The sequence below is a fragment of the Sinohyriopsis cumingii genome, chromosome 2 (genome assembly GCF_028554795.1).
Source record: "Sinohyriopsis cumingii isolate HCF-2022 chromosome 2, ASM2855479v2, whole genome shotgun sequence".
In the NCBI taxonomy this organism is placed as follows: Eukaryota; Metazoa; Mollusca; class Bivalvia; order Unionida; family Unionidae; genus Sinohyriopsis; species Sinohyriopsis cumingii.
In genome coordinates, this window is record NC_142962.1 from 134270505 (window position 1) to 134292031 (window position 21527).

The 21527-nt window shown below is 37.3% G+C and overlaps 1 protein-coding gene across 3 annotated transcripts in view; it reads left to right on the top strand.

Moving 5' to 3' along the window:
• Positions 1-21527, top strand: part of LOC149805884 (uncharacterized) — a 43557-nt gene that overhangs the window by 907 nt on the left and 21123 nt on the right. The window contains exons 1-2 of one of the 3 annotated variants that reach the window (XM_089950630.1): positions 308-522; positions 6908-7092. The exons of 1 other annotated variant lie outside the window; for it this stretch is intronic. The gene's annotated coding sequence lies outside the window, so the exon portion shown is untranslated. Of the gene's footprint in view, positions 1-307; positions 523-6907; positions 7093-21527 lie in introns of those variants that run through there. One more of the 3 variants, XM_089950629.1, reaches the window with a different exon arrangement.

Here is a 21527-nt window from a genome sequence, read left to right on the forward strand (position 1 = left end):
AATTATCACTGTTTTCATCAGTCCATTTGGAATTATACTGGTTATATCTTTACATCATGATAATCATCTATGCTAATGTATCCAGCGAGACGGGCTGTCCTCTGCTGGGAATGAATGGACATTATAGGCAGCCTCACACAAAAACAGATATTGTTATTGGAAAATTTCAGCGGTGTTGTCCTTATACTTTCATATGTTAAACACTTTTCCTTAAGCCCATTAAGTTTGTTATTTTTATCCGGCTATTTTTGCGAGATAACGAGTGGGCCTACCCGTACATCAGATATGCACATCTACTTTCTGCACGACATGTTAGGGATTGGTTCATAAACGCGTAGTCGATAGCCCAAGGGAGAAATAGACGAACTGCCATACGTTGAAGGTTATTATCAAGTACACGCAGTTAAATGGAAGACTGGTTGTGTCATACATGTATTTTAATTGTACGCATTTGTAAACAAGGTCTGTACAGATAGTAGCTGGATACGTCGAGGAATCGGGAGTACATCAGTGGAGTGCGAGGTAAGCCACAAATACCAGTTAAGTTCACAAAGACTCATGAATGTATACCATTATGAAGTATATTCTTTTATTTATCGTGGCTGATGATCTAGAACACAACATTGTAAGGAGCATGTGTATGCTGATAAAGCAACACCTGTTTCATTCATACAATTGTGAGGGCCATAATGGGGTACACAGTTTATCTGACGACGTGAAACATTGCGAAGCCAGATGAATTTACTATCAGGGGTTTCAGTTCTCCACTTTAAGGTGACGATGATACTATTTTGTTACCATTTACTTATACAATGTTAGGTTCATTTAGATTATCACTGTCTGTTCAGGTCATAAGTAGCAAAAAGAACCATCAAGTACCGACCGTGTAATTTTTATTGTTTACAAATATATTTCGTCCCCATTATAACCTGAATTTTTTTAAAACTCAGATTTATAAAGAGAAAAAAACAATTATGTAAGTGATATTACTTTTTTTTAAAAATCAATCTTGAGGTAAACCAAAAAAAAAAAAAAATAACTTGATTGACAAGACTATCCCCAAAAGTCCCCAGCCCCGTAAATTGAATGATCAGCCCCTTACTTTTGGAAAATAACGTGTTAAAATCGTCCATATTTTACAGTAAAAGTGGTTTGATACGACAGTAACGCGTTGCTTTGAACATGAATCTGATTCCTATGGATCAGTGACAATTAAAATTACAGACATTGGAACCACTTAAATGGGTAGTCTATGTGACACGTGTTTTTCTAAGAATCCAATATAATGAAAAGGAATGTTCTGCGAAATTGCACGCATATAAAATTAATGGGAACATATTTAATTTTACACAGTTTACCTTTAATAATAAAATACAATATACTCTACAAAAGAGGCTTATCCCATCTGCACTAAAAGCCGGTCTTGTACTAAAGTTGGCCTCCATGAGCGGGACAGAATGATAGAAATACACTAGTTTGGTTTCAGACAAGGTAGCCTCTAATTAGGGATGGCCTCTTTTAAGAGAGGCCTCGTATGAGGGGTACCACTGCAGCTATATAACAATAAATTAAGGATCTGATGATACAATCGATTTCACATTTACAAACATTTTCATCTGTCCACTATCGATTAAATGTAGTGAGTAGAATAACCTTGCATAGCTGATCCTTCGGCATATGCTCACGTAAACTTCAAAGAACGGTTGGTATTACATTATCGACGACCCTCCTACAAACTCTGCACTGCATTGAAGTAGTTATAATTGATGCTGCATTGGCTTGCCGGATGATGAAATTGACCAGTACCCCAAAAATTACGTTTTAAAAAGAAGAAATTAATAAAGAATCGCTCCAGTAATTAAAAAAAAAATTGTACATCTTTCCACAAATAACATGAAAATATTTTCGTCAAGTACAACATTATGGATATATTTGGGATATTCAAAGGATGTATATATCAAGATTACAAGCTGGTCCCCTACTGTAACATCGAGACGGTCCCCTACTGTAACATCGAGACAGCAGGCTGAGCCTCTCCCGCAACGGTGATCACGTCAAGACATCAAGCTGAGTCCCTACCGTAACTATGATAATATTGTGGCACTGGTTTTTCTACCAGTACATTTTTGGCAACAGACTTTACAACTGCATGCTAGCTTTTTCACTTCCCATTATGTGACTTTAATTATCAACGGCCGGATCAGGTCCAGTGTATTTTTTTTGGGGGGGGGGGCCTCCAAAATATCTAACGGGCCCAGACTGTTCATGGAGGGCACCAAAACAATAATCTTTGTGCCTGTTTAGTGAAAGCGTGCATAATAATGAATAAACTTGCACAAGAATAAAACGATGGTATAATTTCAAGTGTCAGGTTTATGTACATTTGTGCAAGTTTTTTTTTTTTTTTTTAACCCTATGGAAGGCCCTGTATCTCCCCATACCAAAATTGAAACTGTGACCAACTCCCATCACATAGTACTAGTGAAAGTATCACCAAAGTTTGAAAGCCACCCCCACCCCCGTTCTCACTTTAACACACATGCACGCACACACATAAAGGTAACATGAAACTGATCTTGAGTTAAATGCACTTTTGGAACATGTATATAAAAACTAGGTTTCATATAATTAGTTTTAATCTCGCGGATTATTAGTCGTTATTGAACTTGTAAAGAGAAAGACGCACAGAAATGTACCACGGAGACGCAAGTTGTGCATGTTTTCTATTCACCATAATTACATAGCAGTTCAGATATAATTAAAGGAGTGCCTTTAATGTGGATTGTCGAATTCCAAAGATCGCTTTAGGGGCCATCCTAATTCAGTATGAATGAACAATGTGTCGAGTTTACTTTGCCTGAATGGTCTCAACTTATTGACCCCTAGGCAGAGGGTGGCAATCCGCCATTCGTTTATGGCATAACAGATATGCTTGCCAGTTGGGTGTAACCCGGGATATAATTGTGTGTCTGGACTAGTGCATTCCCAACCGAGAAGTGGCAGATAGAAACTGTGGTTTATATACAATTTTAAGCTTGTATGTTTTGGACTAATACTCAAATATAAATGAAAAATTTAAATACGATTTTACAAATTATTATATTTGCAACTTTCAGATCAATCCTTCTGATCATACCTCAAATGTGTGCCAGTAATTGCCCTTCGGACTACATCGGCTCTTTACGAAATAACGATTATCTAAGAAGCTGCAAATGCATCTAACTCTTTCATCAGTCCAGACTATGGTTAGTATGACTAAAGAAACAGCTGAGGTGATCGGAATTTTTGTTACGGTTTTTTTTTTTTTGTTCGCGATAAAAAAAATTTCGGTGAACAAAACGGGTTTTCAATAAATCACTACTCAGACATAACGGGGTATATTTTTGTCTAAAAAATAGCTGAGGTGGCCCTAATGCATGTATGTATCAGTCTTGCTTCAATCACTGGCACTGGAAAATATTTCATAACGAAAACCACCTGTTTTGGAGAAATATATATGCAAATGAACAGGCGGATCATTCTCCATTTTACAGATTGGTCAATTAGCATGCAAGAAATTGGTAAGAAACTTGTGCTATCATATGGAACGTTCCTCTTACTCATCTAAAACGACTAACGTGTTGAACTCGTGATAGGTTACTTTTTAACGCGGGGGCCCCGAGTGGTCTAAAGCGCTCAACGTTACGGATCACTGCCATCTCACATCTGTCTACGTGGTTTCGAATCTCGGGCTCGGCCAATGTGGGTACGTGAGAAAGCTTGCCGGTAGCTTCTCATGGGTCGGTGGTTCTTTCCAAGGTTTTCCCGGGTTCTTCCTCCACTATTAATACTGGCCGCCATGTATAGCCTATATTGTGCTGAAAATGGCGTTAAATCCTAAAACCACAACATTTTTGACGCGTTATTTTTTGTGCAATACAGGTCATTTTCAACGCATTGCTATTAAAAGTAACACGTTAACTTTACCACTTATGACATGAACGGCCGGTTGTATTTTTCTTTTCTTTTTCAGAATTATATATATATATATATATATATATATATATATATATATATATATATATATATATATATATATATATATATATATATATATATATATAAACTGACTACGAACAGTGCAAAACTAGTATCTAGCTAGCCTAAGCGCTTTCGACTCTTAATGAGTCTTTTTCAAAGGCAAATACAAAACATAGACAAGACAGACAAATAAAACAGACAAACCGTTGTCTTTGTAAAACTTTACATGACTATGACTTGTTGCGGATCCTGAAAGATCTTTTATTTATCTGTTTTATTTGTTTGTCTTGTCTGTGTTTTGTATTTGCCTTTGAAAAAGACTCATTAAGAGTCGAAAGCGCTTAGGCTCGCTAGATACTAGTTTTGCACTGTTCGTAGTCAGTTTATTACATTTATCTTAATCAATCCCTGACAAACGTGATCCCTTGCAGGATCCAGTGCACTTGAAAGGACTGTTATTCGCCATATGATTTGTATTCTTTATGTAGTTCGGTATAGACGGTACAATAGCTTGAACGAGCTAATGTTTGTTATGTAAATGCAACATTCCAACAACAGTTAAGCTTTGTCTTTGTCATGCAGACGATTTTTTTTCGTGTGTGGAAAAACTAAAACCATGTGATGATTTGTCTTTCAAAAATGATGACATGGGCAGATATTCACATTATATTTTATGATTTATGATGTTACATTTGTTGTTTTAGATATAATAACATTCATCTATTTATCTGTCCTCTTCCGGTATTTGTTGATAATCGATAACATGCCGGAGACGCCGATAAACAGATGGGAGGTATGCTTGATGTCAGAAGTGGGATATGTTAACGCTTGACACGCCCCATATAGGCTATTTCTTGCAAGAGAGTTAAAACGTGTGTGTGTGCCTGCTTCATCATCTATTCATCCTCATGCGGTTTCATCAAGAATTTTATTTTGTCTGGCTCCTGTAGATAAGGCACACCTGCTATCCTGCATTGCCATTCGTTTTCCAACGTGTCGAAAACTATCTCTTTAGTAGAAACTACATGAACCTGTGGTCTGGAGACGCACACATCCAGACTGTGCAAAAACACTGCACCCGATTATTGTAAAGAATAAGAACAAGAACGACAACAAAAGCAATGCCAACGTTAAAAATACGAATCATCGGTCGTGAAATAACAGTAAAACAAGGTTGTTTTGTTTTTTTTCGTTTCGCCTGCACATAGTTTGCTAATGGTATCAATATTTAAATGTAAGGGTTTTGCACACAACTACATTTCACTGAAACTGTCACACTCAAGTTACAAGTTACAAGAGGCCCCGAGTGGCCGAGTGGTCTCAAGCGCTCTCCGTTACGGATCACTGCCATCTCACCTCCGTCTTCGTGGGTTCGAGTCTCGGATTCGGCTAATGTGGGTATGTGAGAAAGCTTGCCAGTAGCTTCTCGTGGGTCGGTGGTTCTTTCCGGGATTTTCCCGGGTTCTTCCTCCACCATTAATACTGGCCACCATGTATAGCCTATCGTGTGCTGAAAAATGGCGTTAAACCCAACAACAACAACAACAACAAGTTACAAAACTCCATGACTGCACTGATTTATCTTTTTGGTGTTTATTTTAAAAATAAATCTTCATCGTCTCATTTTTCTCTCTCACGCACTTTCGCGCGCGCGCACACCACTCTGCTCAGTGCATGCAGTCGTATAGACAGACACGTGCTAATTGTTAAATACTTGCATATGAATAGTTCCTCCACTTACAATGAAATAGGGGCGCCGAGTGGTCTAAAGCGCTCACAGTTACGGATCACTGCCATCTCACCTCTGTCTGCGTGTGTTCGAGTCCTGGATTTGGCTAATGTGGGTATGTGAGAAAGCTTGCCGGTAGCTTCTTGTAGGTCAATGGTTCTTTCCAGGGTTTTCCCGGGTTCTTCCTCCACCATTAATACTGGCCGCCATGTATAGCCCATCTTGTGCTGAAAAATGCCGTTAAACCCCATTTCAATAACAACAACTACCATGAAATAATTCCTCTTCTTGGTGAGACAGTGTAGAAAAAGATCGTGCGAAGTATTTTCCTTAGATGGACGTCTTTTGTCGTCTTGTAAATCATTTCATACAGCTCTAAAACAGTAGGCGGTAAACGGCTGATTCTGATGCAAACCGCGGGTCCATGAAAATTAGTTTATGAAAACGTGGACTATCATGTTTCTATTGCAGTGAAGAAGAACGGCATAAGGAGTTCAGGGAATTATTTTTATTATTATAATGCTCTAGTCTGTTTAAAGTAGTTTTCTCAAAGACCATATATGGATATGGATCAGTTGTGCATTAATTGTGATTGTTTGCAATAAGTTGTTTATTTGATGTAAGCAGAACAGTGATCTGATAGCTGGCGTATATGTGTTACCTAACCGATTAAACAATACAAAATATTCAGTATACACATTATAATACGATTTTGTAAGATCCATTTTGTGTTTTATACCTTGTTAATGAAAAGCGTACGTTAATATTGTTCATATTATTGTGGTTAATTTTAATATTATGAAGCAATTATATTTTTGTACCAGTTAGGGATGCGAGGGGTGATATGATCCCTCGCTTCTGTGGTGCTTTGGTTATCGTTATGTAGGAGATGATCAACCATGGTGTTATGCCCAGATCGAGCAAACAGTAAAATAAAATATTAATTAATGGATGGACTTAAAGAGATCTGAGCAACGATATGCACGACCCCCACCCACCTCCGTATGAAAAAATATAATAATTTCATCAATTATATGAAGAAAATGAAATAGAATATGATATTTAAATGATACGCTTTCTCTGAGAAATAGAATTACAAAATGTATGCGAAAGGCAATTAGACCTTATGTTATACCAATAAAACAAATTTCATCGCAGAATCAAGTGACTGATCGAACTCAAATTGCCGGCATGCCACAAATCACTGGGGTGAAAGGACAGGGTTGCCATCTCTCTCTCTCTCTCTCCAATGTCTTCGGCTCTCTCTCTCTCCCTCTTCAACGTCTTCGGGTTCCTCGACCGTAACTGGGTTGCAATCTTCTTTTCCACAACGGAGTGCACAGGTATGGAGCTATTTTTTCCTTCAAACAAATAAATCGCAACCTAAATATTTGTCAGGTTTTTCGTTTCATGCGTCGAACAATATCCCCATTCTTGCTATGTCAGATATCGTCTTATCGTAATTCAACAGACTAAGGTTATGATCAGTTAGCAACATGATACTGAAACACAATTCTTTTTCTTGTTGTTGCTCTGTGTCCCACGTTTCATGTTTCACAACTTGGTTAAATTTTGTTTTAAATATCACGTTAGTGTTTAGGTATTTCAGTAGTATGGTGTATGAGATATGTAGCTTACATTGGTGAATATCCAGTTGTAATGAAAACGGTTAAATAATAACGTTTAGGATATGGTGGTGGTCTAACACATGCATATATTAATGGTATTTTCACAGTTTATCCCCTGGGGGTGCAAGATCGAGAGTAAAAAAAAAAAACAACAACCTTGGTTTCAGAACTGGGCGTCAGACTCAGCAAAAAACAAACTTTGATATGAAACCTGGGGCTCAGATGAAAAATGTGGGGTCCTCTGAAGCACAGCTGAGGGCAAAGAGTGTGATATGATGTGATTTTTGATTTTTTAAAACAATTTTTCAGTCATATCGCTACGATGTCTGCAGTGTGGCAGTTTATAGTGATATCTAGCACTGGGGCATCTAGTACTAATATTAGTACCCTTACTCCTACCTCGTGGACAGGGTACTAACATGAAACTATATGTGTCAATGGAGCTTTTTAGCCTAATATCAACAATTTTGACCATGTTCCTTGACATGTGGCATGATGCCCCACCCAGTCACATTATCCTGACAACGGGCCGAGCAGTCCTAGCACTAATCTCTTAATGCACAGCGTCTAGCGAAGCAGCCGTTAATACCATTTTTAGAAGTCTTTGGTATGACTAGGCCGAAAGATCGAACCCGTGACCTCCCGCAGCCGAAGCGAATGCTGTAACCAGTAGGCCACCAGAGCGGTGGGCGAAGAGAAACTTTGTTTCTTCAGTCGTAGGGAGTATGTGAGCGCACATTAGAGCGGTGAATTGTTTAATTTATTTCTTCAGATTTATCCAGCGTTCACAAGCTGATAGATGGCAGCTACCCTGGTATGCGATATATGTCGCAGTTGTTGTTGCTGTTGTTCTTATATATTTTATTTAAAGAAAGATTTGTTTTAAGGTTTTAAAGGAGTTTTGTGTCAAGCACGTCATCTAGTACTGTTTTCTGTTACTCATTTCGCAGATTTATGTTATACTGGCTCATATATTACGTAGGTTTTAATTGTATCCAGTTAGAGGGTGTGTGTGATTTGGATTTGTAACGTAGCTTTAACCATTTTTCAGTTATATCGCTGAGATGTCTGCAGTGTGGCAGTATATAGTGATGTCTAGCACTGGGGCATCTAGTACTAATATTAGTACCCTTACTCCTACCTCGTGGACAGGGTACTAACATACAACTGTATGTGTCAATGGAGCTTTTGTTTAGCCTAATATCAACAATTTTGACCATGTTCCTTGAATATAATGAAATAAATTGAGTAGTCCTCTTATTTAATACCGGAATTATCGCAAATCATTTTAGAAATAGTTGTAAAATCTCGTTTACCTTTCTTATCGGATATTTTTGTTTAGATCGTCCGCCATATTAGTTCAAATAATGACTACTTCCGTTCTCAGACTCGTTTGTTTGTGTGCCATATAAGGATATTGAGGCTTTTTTTGGAAACGTAAACAGATCGTAGTAAAATAGGGCACGGTTTGAGTCGGAAACTCAGCGCATTAAAAGTTGTTGTTGTTGTTTTAGGGTTTAACGCCATTTTTCAGCACACGATAGGCTATACATGGCGGCCAGTATTATTGGTGGAGGAAGAACCCGGGAAAACCCGGAAAAGAACCACCGACCCACGAGAAGCTACTGGCAAGCTTTCTCACATACCCACATTAGCCGAATCCGAGACTCGAACCCACGCAGACAGAGGTGAGATGGGAGTGATCCGTAACGGAGAGCGCTTGAGACCACTCGGTCACTCGGGGCTCCTCGCATTAAAAGTAAATACGATTTAACGGTGACTTTGAAATTCCACAAAGAAGCCCTTATTCGCCACGTCATTGATAATAACATAGTGTATGATAGCCAAATATGGTCTGGTAAGCCTTATATAGAAATGGGGGTACGGCGAAAGTCTCGCGTTATCTGTCATGGCGGACACGGTGAGGTTAGTGTAACGATGCCAATTTATTTTATCGTGTAAAGGCTTAATAAATTCAAAATAAACCAAACTTTTTTCACAATATGATTATACTTATGTAGTAGATTTCTACACTATTTGTTTTTCTGACTTTAGTGATGATTTTTTTGGCTCCATTAAATGATATGGGATCAGTTCTTTGCCTCAACCACAACAAATCAAGTTGAGGCTACGACATCGTAGCTATGGGGCATCATGCCCAGTCACATTATCCTGACACCAGGCCGACCAGTTCTAACAATAACCTCTTAATACTTAGCGCCAAGCGAGGCAGCTGTTAGTACCATTTTTGCAAGTCTTTGGTGAGACACGACCTCACGCATCCGAGGCGGGCTCTCTAACCACTATGCTACCGGAGCGGTTCCAGTTAGAGGGGTTGTAAGTTGGATAATTCAAATCTTTGTTCTCTCTGTGTACTCGGCTTTTATCCAGTTTTAAAACCATTGGAGCCGTTGTGGCTTAATAGTTCGCGCGAGGCTCGAGACCAGAAGGTCGCGGATGGTAATCATGCAATTAAAGTATTTTGCTGTCTCCTGCATTTTTACATATTGTAAAGTTTACTTTTAATTGGAACCATTTTAGCCACTATTATGCTGACGAATCCTTAAACATTGATGCATCTAATCTTGCCTGCGTGTCCCAGGCCAAGGCACTTTACTCCACTTGCCTTGGCACCATGTAACCTTTTATGAATTGATGTACCGTAAAAGTTGCAAATAACTAACTTAAAATGCACTCTGTTGCACCACATGCATATTCGACAGCATTTAATAGGATATCAGATTTTGTTGAATGGGGTTGGAGAAGGAGTTTAGGGCTTGGGGCTAAATTGAGCAATATTAAAACGCTTGATCTGCGGTCCAGGGATCTATCCGCAGAGCATGTAAATGCAACTGTAAGTTTCTGCCCATCCTAGAATTGTGGTTTCCTCTTCGTGTTTTGGTTTTATCTCTACCTTTCGGACCACCTAACATAACCATCCTGCCGTTGAGAGTACTATATGTTACACGTTTTAAGTAGATATACATGAAACGTATGCCTAAATTTCTCATTTTCGGTTTCTTCTGCTCCTTCTTATTCTGGTTATTCAAAAAAAGTCTTGATAGCAGAAATCAACGTCAGAAAGTGGACTTTTGACTGTCTGATATTGCAACTGATTGGCTTTATCTTTGAACGAACAGGAAATAGCTATTTGGCACTACATGCTCCATGCACTTGATAAAGATATGTGGAAAATACTCTGTTGTATGTATGTATGTGTGTGTGTGTATATATATATATATATATATATATATATATATATATATATATATATATATATATATATATATTCACTATGAGCTTTAATGAAAAGTAACTGCAGCTATAGAAATTGTTGTGGATGTTGCTTTTACTGATGTACATATGCCGTTCTCTTTCCGACGTTTGAAGTAATTCATGTTGACAGTCTGGTATCTTTTGTCTAACGTAGATACTTTTCTATACGTCCGCCATATAATGTTGTCCGTCCGTCAGTTTGTTGCCGCTTGTTACCATTTTTGTTTCCGCACAATAACTGGAATTCTCAACCATCTACAGTTGCCAGATGTTGTGAATAGCTTGCTTTCGTGGGTAAGGATATGCCTATCGATTTTGGGATCAAAAGGTCATAATTCAGGGTCACCTTGAAAGAAGAACATGACTGCCGCACAATAACATTAATTCTACATCACAGACCAAGACCATACTTTGTTGAAGGCTTGCAATTGGAGTATATATATATATATGTGTGTGTGTGTGTGTGTGTGTGTGTGTGTGTGTTGTCAGAAGGTCGGATGATGTTATCCACACTCCTTATGGTTTTTGGTTATCATTATCTAGTAGTTGATCGACCAAACAATAAAATGAACTGTGAAATTTGGAGGGAATAATCAGGATTTGAGCAGAGATACAGAACAGAACAGAACGGAACCACAGGAGCCTCCGTATGTAAAATATAACAATTTTATCAGTTTCATAAACAAAATGAAACTGAACATTACATTTCAGTCATTCGTTTTCTTTTATGAATAGATTTACAAAATCTTTGCGAAATTCAATTGGCCGTTCTGTTACAACTGATAAAACAAATTTCATCACAGAATCGAGTGATGATCTAACTCAGATTCCCGGCTTGTCAGCATTACCTGGTTGCTTCAGGTCTTTTCCATGTCACTGTTGGTGATAGGCCGGCGTTGCCTTATTTCTTTTCCTCCTTCTCTTCTCTCTCTCTCTCTCTCTCTCTCTCTCTCTCGCCTCGGATGCGGCAGGTCATGGGTTTGATCCCCGGCCGAGTCATACCAAAGACTTACAAAAATGGTACTAACAGCTGCCTCGCTTGGCGCTCAACATGAAGAGGTTAGCGTTAGGACTGGTCGCCTGGTGTCAGGATAATGTGACTGGGTGAGACATCATGCTACATGTCTGTGGCATGATGCCCTACTGCTTGACATCACTATAAACTGTCACACTGCAGGCATCGTAGCGATATGACTGAAACATTGTTAAAGCTACGTTAAAAATCCAAATCTCTCTCTCTCTCTCTCTCTCTCTCTCTCTCTCTCTCCATCTAGCTAGCCTCTTTGGGTCATCAACAATCTTGGTTGTTGACTGCTATTTTCCACTGCATTAAGGTATGCAGCTAATTTTTCCTTTTGCTTAATTGAGACTCGGCCTTTGTATGCAGCTGAATCTCTTTCTTTCCGTGTCCTCGAGTTTCCTAAACACATCCCTTGGATAATTTAACGAGAAATACTTATTATTTCCCCGAGCTAAAATTCTGGCTCTCCTCAGAACACAGACTGTCTAATTTCGCGAGGAAGTTTTGCTTAAAACCTTGATTTCCGTCTGGGGACACCCCCCCCCCCCCCCATTTAGCTTAGCTAGGCAGGATTACATTCTCTAACCGCCAAAAATGTTATCACTCCCATTGAAGCTACAATAATCCTTTCTAGTCAGACTTTATTAATAACGTCTCTGGAAAATATCATTTTATGACACTTTTTAAAATGACCCAAGATTTCTCAAATGTTTTGCTCTGACTTGTCTCAACAATGCCATTCTCCGCTATATGATCTTACACTAACATATCTTGTCAGACTGTCATCGAACAGACTCAAATTAAAATTCAATTCATGCCCCAAACAGCAGACACGATCCCTTGCTGTCAGCAGTGTATTGAGGGACTTGCCGATACGTCATGCTTAATAATTGCGTGTCACGCTGATCACAACAGAATGTACTGCGAAATTATCTCTGTAAAAGTGTGCACCAATACACACGCAGAGGAAGTTTCTTTACGAAATATTGGGCTGCCTTGGACTTTGACTCAAGGTAGCAAAGGAACTGATAGATTCTGGGTCAGGGTAAGGGTAAGCCTGATAGGAAAAATTAGCACAGTAGATTTGTTTAAGACCGTATACTTTGATGAAAGGTCGAGGTCACTGAGACCCGTTTGTCAGTAATTTCCAGAATCACCCATGCCATTCTAGTGCCTAGATTATAGTTAAACGCGAGGTGGGCGTAAAATGTGCAGTTCACTGTATTCTTGTGCAATATTTTACTGTTTGCGTCGATGTGCTGTGTTATTTAGTTTTCATTTTTTTATAATGGGATTATGCTTGCCTTACTCTGTCCATGTTTTTTAATGTCCTGTGTATCTGTGGTGGGGATGGGATAAGATATTATATTAACTTCATCTATACTTCCAGTTTCAGTTCAGTAACATTTGTTAAGTTTTTGCTTTTTTGGATTTTTTTTCTTCATTTATTAGCTGGAGCAAACATATGTATTTATTACCATTGGCCAAGAACTCCTAATACTTTCTTGCTTGTTTCACTTAAACTTTATTAGGTCTTAAGGTTTAATTTTAAAAAAGATAAAGAACGGCAACCACATCCCGATAATACAAGCGTCTAAAACTTAGACAACAATTCATGTGTTGGGTTTCTGATGCGGAATAATTTGCTAACGGTGGTATGGCTTGAAAGAAATCACTATACTAACTGAAACTAAAGAGCTGTTCTTTCGTCCTATTGTATTCACAAAGAAAATCTTTCAATTATTTTTCAATATTTTTGTGGAGATTTGCTAAGCAGTGAAGAAGGTTCTTCTTTTCAACATAAAGCAACATAAAGACCTAAAATGAAAATAACGTTTATTTTTTAGTTAAATATCTTGGCTTTTGCGCATGATATAAAAGCAAACACGTGTGATTCGGACGATTCTGGAAATGTCACTTACCGGGTATATTTTTAAAAAATCATTCTTCATTTAAATGAAACGGTTTCTAGAAAATGGAATGTAAACCATACTGAATTTTTTTGTACGTTCTATTCATGTGAGTGACTAATAGAATTATGATAATCATGGTGCATTATATCTTATAACTAATGCAAACGATTTCAAAACAAATGTACAAGAATGAAGGAAATATATAAGAAATTAAATTATTATAGTAACACCTGTACCAAAGAGCTTAAAGTAAATACGAAGGTTTGGGGATATGTGTCATTTTATTATGTCAGTGACCTTTTCCATGTACGGATGTTATATACATACGAAGGTGTTTACATTTCTAATTATTCTTTACTATGCTCGTGCCTTATCATAAATAGGAACCTTCAGGTATAAAAAAAAAAAGTTTGATAGCATTATATCTCTCCTGTGACGATCTTTATTTCTTCGCTTGCTGACTGCAATTGACTATTCGTGGTCGAGTATTGTTCTCCATTTCCTCCCACACACCACAGGGCATGCCTATACAAGTAGTTTATTTAGAGCCAGGGCGATGTGAGTAACTTGCCTATGGACACAATACGTTAGCCGACCCAGGCTGATCTAATAGTACGATTCGAACTATCTTTCGATTGCGAGTCCGGCACGCTAACTTCTACGGCTCCCTGCAATATCTGGTAAATCTGGTCTTTGAAACTGCTTGCTTTCAGTACGTCAGTGTTTAGTAGTTCTCTCAAGTCTTTTAGCATGCTGTTTTGAATGGAATGGAATGCCAGGTGGATTTCGCTAGCCATACCTACCTCATCTTTTAAATAGTCCATCCCCATGCTCCATGTTAAGGCGTTGGACTCGTAACCAGAACGGTGCGGGTTCGATTCCCACTTTTCTGATCGGCTACTATTGGAAACTATGGTATGTTCTTTGGCAAGGCACTTTACTGACCTTGTTCGCATATAACCTTGAAAGTGTTACTCGGATTTTCCTCTTCCCGTGAATGTCCAGCGATTTAAAATGAAAATATTAGCATATAAACACTGTAATCACGCTAGATGTCAATAAGGACGCAAAACATATGATTGGATACATTATATAATTCACAGAAACATTTATGAGATCACAGCAAGGCAATTGATCTCAGTGCCATTTTAATCGCTTCTGTGATAAATTCCTTTAAAAATGAGTACCTGGAAAGTATACTTTTAGTGGTAATTAATTACAATGCAAGTAAGTAAATAATATAACTAAGGTGCAAGTCACAGGGGCTCATATAGTTGTTTACAGTTTACCTGTACACTTGTACCTTACACATAATAAAAAAGGGGTGGGGGGACACTTCTTTGCCTTCTCGCGTGACCTATTTAAGAACAAACGCTGCAGTTTCATGCTGCACTTCGGATTTGTTGTTGTTGTAGTAGGGTTTAACGCCATTTTTCAGCACAAGGTAGGCTATACATGGCGGTCAGTAAAACTGGTGGAGGAAGAACCCTGGAAAACTCCGGGAAGAACCACCGACCCACGAGAAGCTACTGGCAGCTGCACTTCGGATAGCGCTATAAATTTAGTACCTATGCTTAGTTCAGGCATTCGACTTTATATGCCTGCACAAAGTTTGACTTGCCACCAAATCTTTAAGGAACGCCAAACCATTATCAGTTCACGTAGTCATGATCGTACTAGCTTAATGTGCAATTAGAACGCGCTGAACGGAATACTGTTCCCGTATTGGTCGACAGAAAATCAGGTTAATGAGTAGGCTCATTACGTCATTTTCGGTCGTCGAATGAGAGAACCCTATTCCATTGCACATGGAGGCGATAGAAGGCAGAGAAGTGTCCTCCGTTGTTATTATTATATGTATAGTACACTTATGTAGGTAAAATGCAAGCAACTGTAAAACCGTCTTAGAATGCATTCTTGAATTTATATGACCATAGGTCATTAGGTCGATAGAGAGGCTAAGCTAGGTACATGCATTATCTCGTCGACAGTTATCGTTGAACTCTTCCAAGAGCCAAGCCGTAACAAATATTGTTGTTTTCAATTATTAATGGAAGTGCTAGAATCCCTAAAAGACTTAATCTTCCAGTATATTCCATCTTTGAAGATGAAGGAGCTACGAAATCAATGGCTTGTTTTTATATGCCACGAACCGCTCCGGTGGCCTAAGTGGTTAGAGCGTCCGCCTCGGATGCAAGAGGTCGTGAGTTTGAACCCTGGCCGAGTCATACTAAAGACTTGTTAGGATTGTACTAACAACTGCCTCGCTTGGCGTTCAGCATTAAGAGGTTAGTGATAGGACTGGTCGGCCTGGTGTCAGGATAATGTGACAAAATGGAACATGATGCTACAAGTCTGTGGCATGATGCCAAAGTGCTTGAAATCGCTATAAACTACCACATTTCAGACATCGTTGCGATATGACTGAAACATTGTTAAAGCTTTTTTTAAAAAAATCAAAATCAAGCACACACACACACACACATTCTATGTCGTGATGAGGTACCGATCATCGATATCAGAAACAACATTTTAACATTAAACATTTGTTGTGCTATTTTTCATGTTTAGTTTAAACATAATTTATTTGCTAAATTATGCAAAAGGGGTCGGCTAGAAGTTCTCACAGCATACATATATAGTTTACAATTGAATCAAACGTGACAAGCAACGGAAATAAAAACACACGGAAGCTGTGCCAATAAATAATGGATAACCATCCGAAATCTTTCATTTAACAACGAACATTGAGTCCAAGAAGAGCTTGTATGTTTTTCTAATTCAGACTCTTAAATTGATGCTATTTCTATCTTACTAAAGTTAATTATTCACGCATCCACCCATCCTTAAAACAGTATCTTGATTACAAATATTATGGTGAGAAATAAAAATTAAAGTAATGTCTTGTTAAATTTATATTTAAAATTGATCCGAGTGTTCGTAATGGTTGTTACTTAGGCTGATAATAATAATAATAATAATAATAATAATAATGATAATAATAACCATCATCATCGTCGACGTTTTATCATTTGACCCATTTTCCTCTGTTGGAACTCGGTAACAAAATTTAAGAAACACAAAGTTAAAGATTAATGGAATACAAACAATACCAGTGTAATGAATAATTTCTGCAGATGCAGTACATTTACAGATAAGAGCAAATATTATAAAATGACTAGAGTAATTCATGATTTAAAAAAATCAGGTTTTAGTGGGCGTTAAGTAAGTCAGAACTATATACATATCTTTGTTTTTCTCTTTTTTGTTATCTTGAGTGATAGTACCTTATCAGTCTGACTGTAATGACATTATTGTGTACATTGTTGTGTGTTGTTCGCTGTGTGTTTTTTGCCGAGCTGCCTAGCTTAGCCTCGTTTCCGTTGACACGAATATTAATGAGGGTCTTGTTAAGAATGGTCTCAACTTGCATCTGTGGTCCGAGTACAGTACATTCCGATACAGTTCGAATAAACTTCCCAGTTTCGGCAAAGCATGCAGTAGGTGGCGTGTCGATCGGTCCTGATCCTAAAGTTGTTTGTGTAGCCTTTTGGGGTTTTCATTAAAAACAGAGTCATATTTACATTTAAATAAATATTGTCCAGAAAGGAGCAAATTTTTCTACTTTTAATTTTCATCATCTTGTGTGTGTGAGAGAGAGAGAGAGAGAGAGAGAGAGAGAGAGAGGGGAGGGTGGATGTGTTGGGCTGGGTTCTTAGAATATCGGTGTGTTCCGTTCTTTTATTTATTCCTATATCTTAATATGACCAGCTGAAGCTAGTTCAACGCAATTTTTAAAAAGTCACAAATCACTAATAAACTATATATTTTGGAAGTTCATGTATTGAGAAGTAAAAATTTGAAATCCTTTTTAAAATATGCAAATGTTTACATTTTTAACAAATTAAAGTTTGATCACGAAAAAAGGTGTCTGCCAAAATCACAATAGTCTAGACTCATTAATACATTGAGTATAAGTTAAATTTGGTTGCATGAAAAGTTCAAAGGAAAGCAATGAAATTGTAAATAAAGTTCAAAACTCGTTTAAATATCTAATTGTATCAACAAGTTACTAGGCAAGAGGGGCCCCGAGTGGCCGAGTGATCTAAAGCGCTCACCGTTCCGGATCACTGCCTTTGTCTGCGTGGGTTCGAGTCCATTGCTCGGCTAGCGTGGGTACGTGGGAAAGCCTGCCAGTAGCTTCTCGTGGGTCGGTGGTTCTTCCCTGAGTTTTCCAGGGTTCTTCCTCCACAAGTTATACTGGCCGTCATGTATAGCCTATCTTGCGCTGAAAAATGGCGTTAAACCCTAGAACAACAACAAGGCAAGAACATTTGTGGAGACGTCAAACAGAAACTGATTAATTTTCTCTTTTTTCCGGTTACTACTTTGGGTTTTTGTAACATGTACATGGCACAAAATCTGGACAAGCAACTCACAATTCAAAACTTCTTATAAATATGATTATAAAGATATTTTAGTGTTAATGAACATACCATGAAACAACAATCTTTAAATCCCTTCTTTTGTACCTTGCCTAACGTTTATGGGAATAAATCGAATTGTCCCCTGCATACTTGATGTTATACCATTCTTTGTAGCCCAGAACCAGAGATAAATATAAAAAATAAATAATTTTCTGTCTCAGTAAAATATCACCAGATTATCTTAAAATGTGCTTTTTTCACACTAAAATTTGTGCAGCTTAAAGGTCTACAGTTGAAGAAAACTTAATTTCAAGAAGAACTGTACACTGTTTATTACATTAAATTCAAACCTTTTCAATAAACGGACAATACATAATCAAGTGGATACAGTTTTGTCTCTACAATCGTTTTACATTTTTAAAATGACATGTAACTATATTTTAAAACAAATAAATAAGCACATAATATGGAAGGTACTGGTACTTCATTTTTTATAATAAAATCCTTTGTAATGTACCAAAGAATATTATTTTTAAAAAGATTATGTTAATTACTTTCTTATTTTGATTTTTTTCTTAATAGACGTTTAAAGCAAAATATCTGTTTTAGTTCTAGTTATCTTAAGCAGATCTTTGTCCTGTCCTAGTCTTTGTTTTAGTACTTTTTTTTTTTTGAAATCTCAGTTGAGTTTTCAAAGTCGTCTGGTCTGCTTTTGTCTTCAATCTGTGAAGGGCTGAATCATCTATTTCGCTCTGCGAAAGTCCCAGTCTTGTTTGTAAAATCTTCAAGTTTTTCTAGACTTGCTGTTCTTTCTTCTTTCTGCATTGTCTATTTTTTCAGCAATAATTCTTCTTCTTAATTCAATTTCTGTCTTTCGTTCATTAAATTTGGCTCTCAGTTGTCGCGCCTTTCCTCTGACTGATGCGATTTACATGTCACGTTTTTTCATAGTTTTGTTGTGTTATATATATATATATATATATATATATATATATATATATATATATATATATATATATATATATATATATATATATATATATATATATATGTATATATATCCAGTCTGGTGCCTTGCTTTGTAGATTGCGTGGGCTTCAGATACAATGAGACATATTGTGCTTCTGGTTTAGTAGTCTAGTCAAATGTCAAAAGATTGATTCTGAAAATTTATTATGCTTTGGAACACTTTTAGTGTGGCCTTGATTTGTTACGATGATTTGTCCCAGATTCCACCATGTAAGTAGTCTCTGAACAGTTGTTTACTAGGTTCACACAAAGCAGACATCATAATATTTTAGACAGGAAGTACTTTACCGTCATGTTCCCAACTTGAGATTAAAACCTTGTAAATTTATGATTTCACCAGTTTCTTCTTTTATTCACGACTGAAAGAAGATATTTTTCATCAATGAACCCCTGGTTGTTGTTTTCAAAATTATCTACATAAGTGACGAGTTCTTCATACATACGTTTAGCTCGATAATGTGAACACCATCTTTAACTTAACACAACAAAGGGTTAGCTCACATACAGCCTGCGAAGTACTCGGACACACTTAAGTCAATCTCACCGATGAAAGTAACCTGTTGAAACTGATCATCTGGTCTTTAAGAAAGAATACATTGGCAACGTTTATAAAACAAAAATAATCAACATATTTTCTCTAAACCTTTCAAGTGGCACAGATTTACAGTGTACTGTTTACAGAATAAAATTGGAAAAACCAACAGAAGCAGTTTTTAAATTAGTAAATTTGCGCGCTAAGAAGTTACCATGTACTGCAACAATAAACAATATGGTTTAATAATGTTTTAAACTCTCGGTGTTGTCCACTTTACCCATCACCGCCTCTGGCAAATACTTTACATGCAGTTATCATAAGCCGCACTGTCCCATGTTCAGAACAGTTTCAGAACGTTGAATCGTGAATTGGGGAAGGATCAAACAGCAAACCATATTCAGTCTCAGTGCTTTAAAAGCTGTCTCTGCTGTATACAATAGAGCTTGAAAATAACAGAAGAAATGACAAAGTCTGCTCACAGGCAGTTGCTCCTCAACTACTATGTTATTCCTAGCCTCTGCAGAACCTTCTTTAAGAAATGCAGACCTAAAATCTAAAATCTTCAAGGAGTTCATTAAACGTTTTTGTGTAGATCTGACAGTAGAAGATATGTTATATATTATTCTCCTTGATGTAGAATTCTGTTAACTGGCTTGCAACATCCGTGTCACTAAGAATTCCCTGCGATGATGCCACGATGTATTTTCCCGCTTTTGTGGCAATCTCGCTTACACCAAGCACTCATAATCGGTCATCTTCATCGAAGGCATGCATGCCTTCAAATTTGTGCCCAAATTTACTCGTCTAATCATTTAATAAGCGCGTCTTTGTTTTAGCTTGATTAGAGAACTCTTCGTCAATGTGCTTTCGAGAAACTACAAACCTTTGAATATTCATATTGTTTATTGTTGCAGTACATGGTAATTTGTTAGCTCGCAAATTTACTAATTTAAAAACTGCTTCTGTTGGTTTTTCCAATTTTATTCTGTAAACCTTACACTGTAATAGTTCACACACACTTCTTTGTTATAAAGAAATAGAAGTCCACATTATATATGAGCACATTTTCATGTACAGGTTCGCTCAGCCAGTTAGTTTCTGCTGTTTTGTCTGTAAGTTTTTGATCATCTAACTGTTTTTCACTTTCGTAAGTTTCAGTGAGATTTTATAATGACATTCTCCTGGTTCACTTTTCCACTTTTGCTTTTGACGATCTGTGCAGTTTTAGGTATTTAATATCAGTCTCTTTAATTCTTCCTTTTTACCTGTCATCCTTTGTAAAAGATGACCATTTAATTTGCTTAAAAACTTTAAATTTCTTTCCTTTCCAGTTTTATATCGTTTTGCAATTTGTGCAACCCTCCATTTTTATACATTTTCTCTCTTAAACTGTTTTTCAGTTCACTGATCTGATTTTTTGCAGCATTTAGATCACCTGCTAGTGATGTTGCAACATTTTTAAAGGTACAAGATTATTGCTGCAAAAAACACTATATTACTCGACGTTGTTGTTATGGCCTTTGTTTAGGTATGATTATTTGCTCTTTTAAAAATGAATATAATAGCTGTACACCAATAAAGCTTTTTGTTTTGTTTAATTTTTTTTTAAATATTTAGTGAAATTTGTTTTCATAGACATTCATTGGATATATCTGAAAGCATTTCAGTCAGAAATGGTTGCATTAAGATTTCCAGTCGCCCACAGAACAGCTTTTCTCATACCAGCTTCTTTTGTAGTGTCTTCTTTATTAAATTCTCGTTTGTGATTGATTCCTAGCCATTTTGAGATGTATTGTTTCTGATTTCGACCTAGTCCAAAAGGCGTCGTTTCTGATATTGTGTATCTGTAAAGACTTGTGTGCACGTCATCCAACACTATGTTGGTGTAGAACAGCAGGCCTCAACTTTTCTGTGTTTATACACTTTTCAACATAAACAGGAGTGTCATC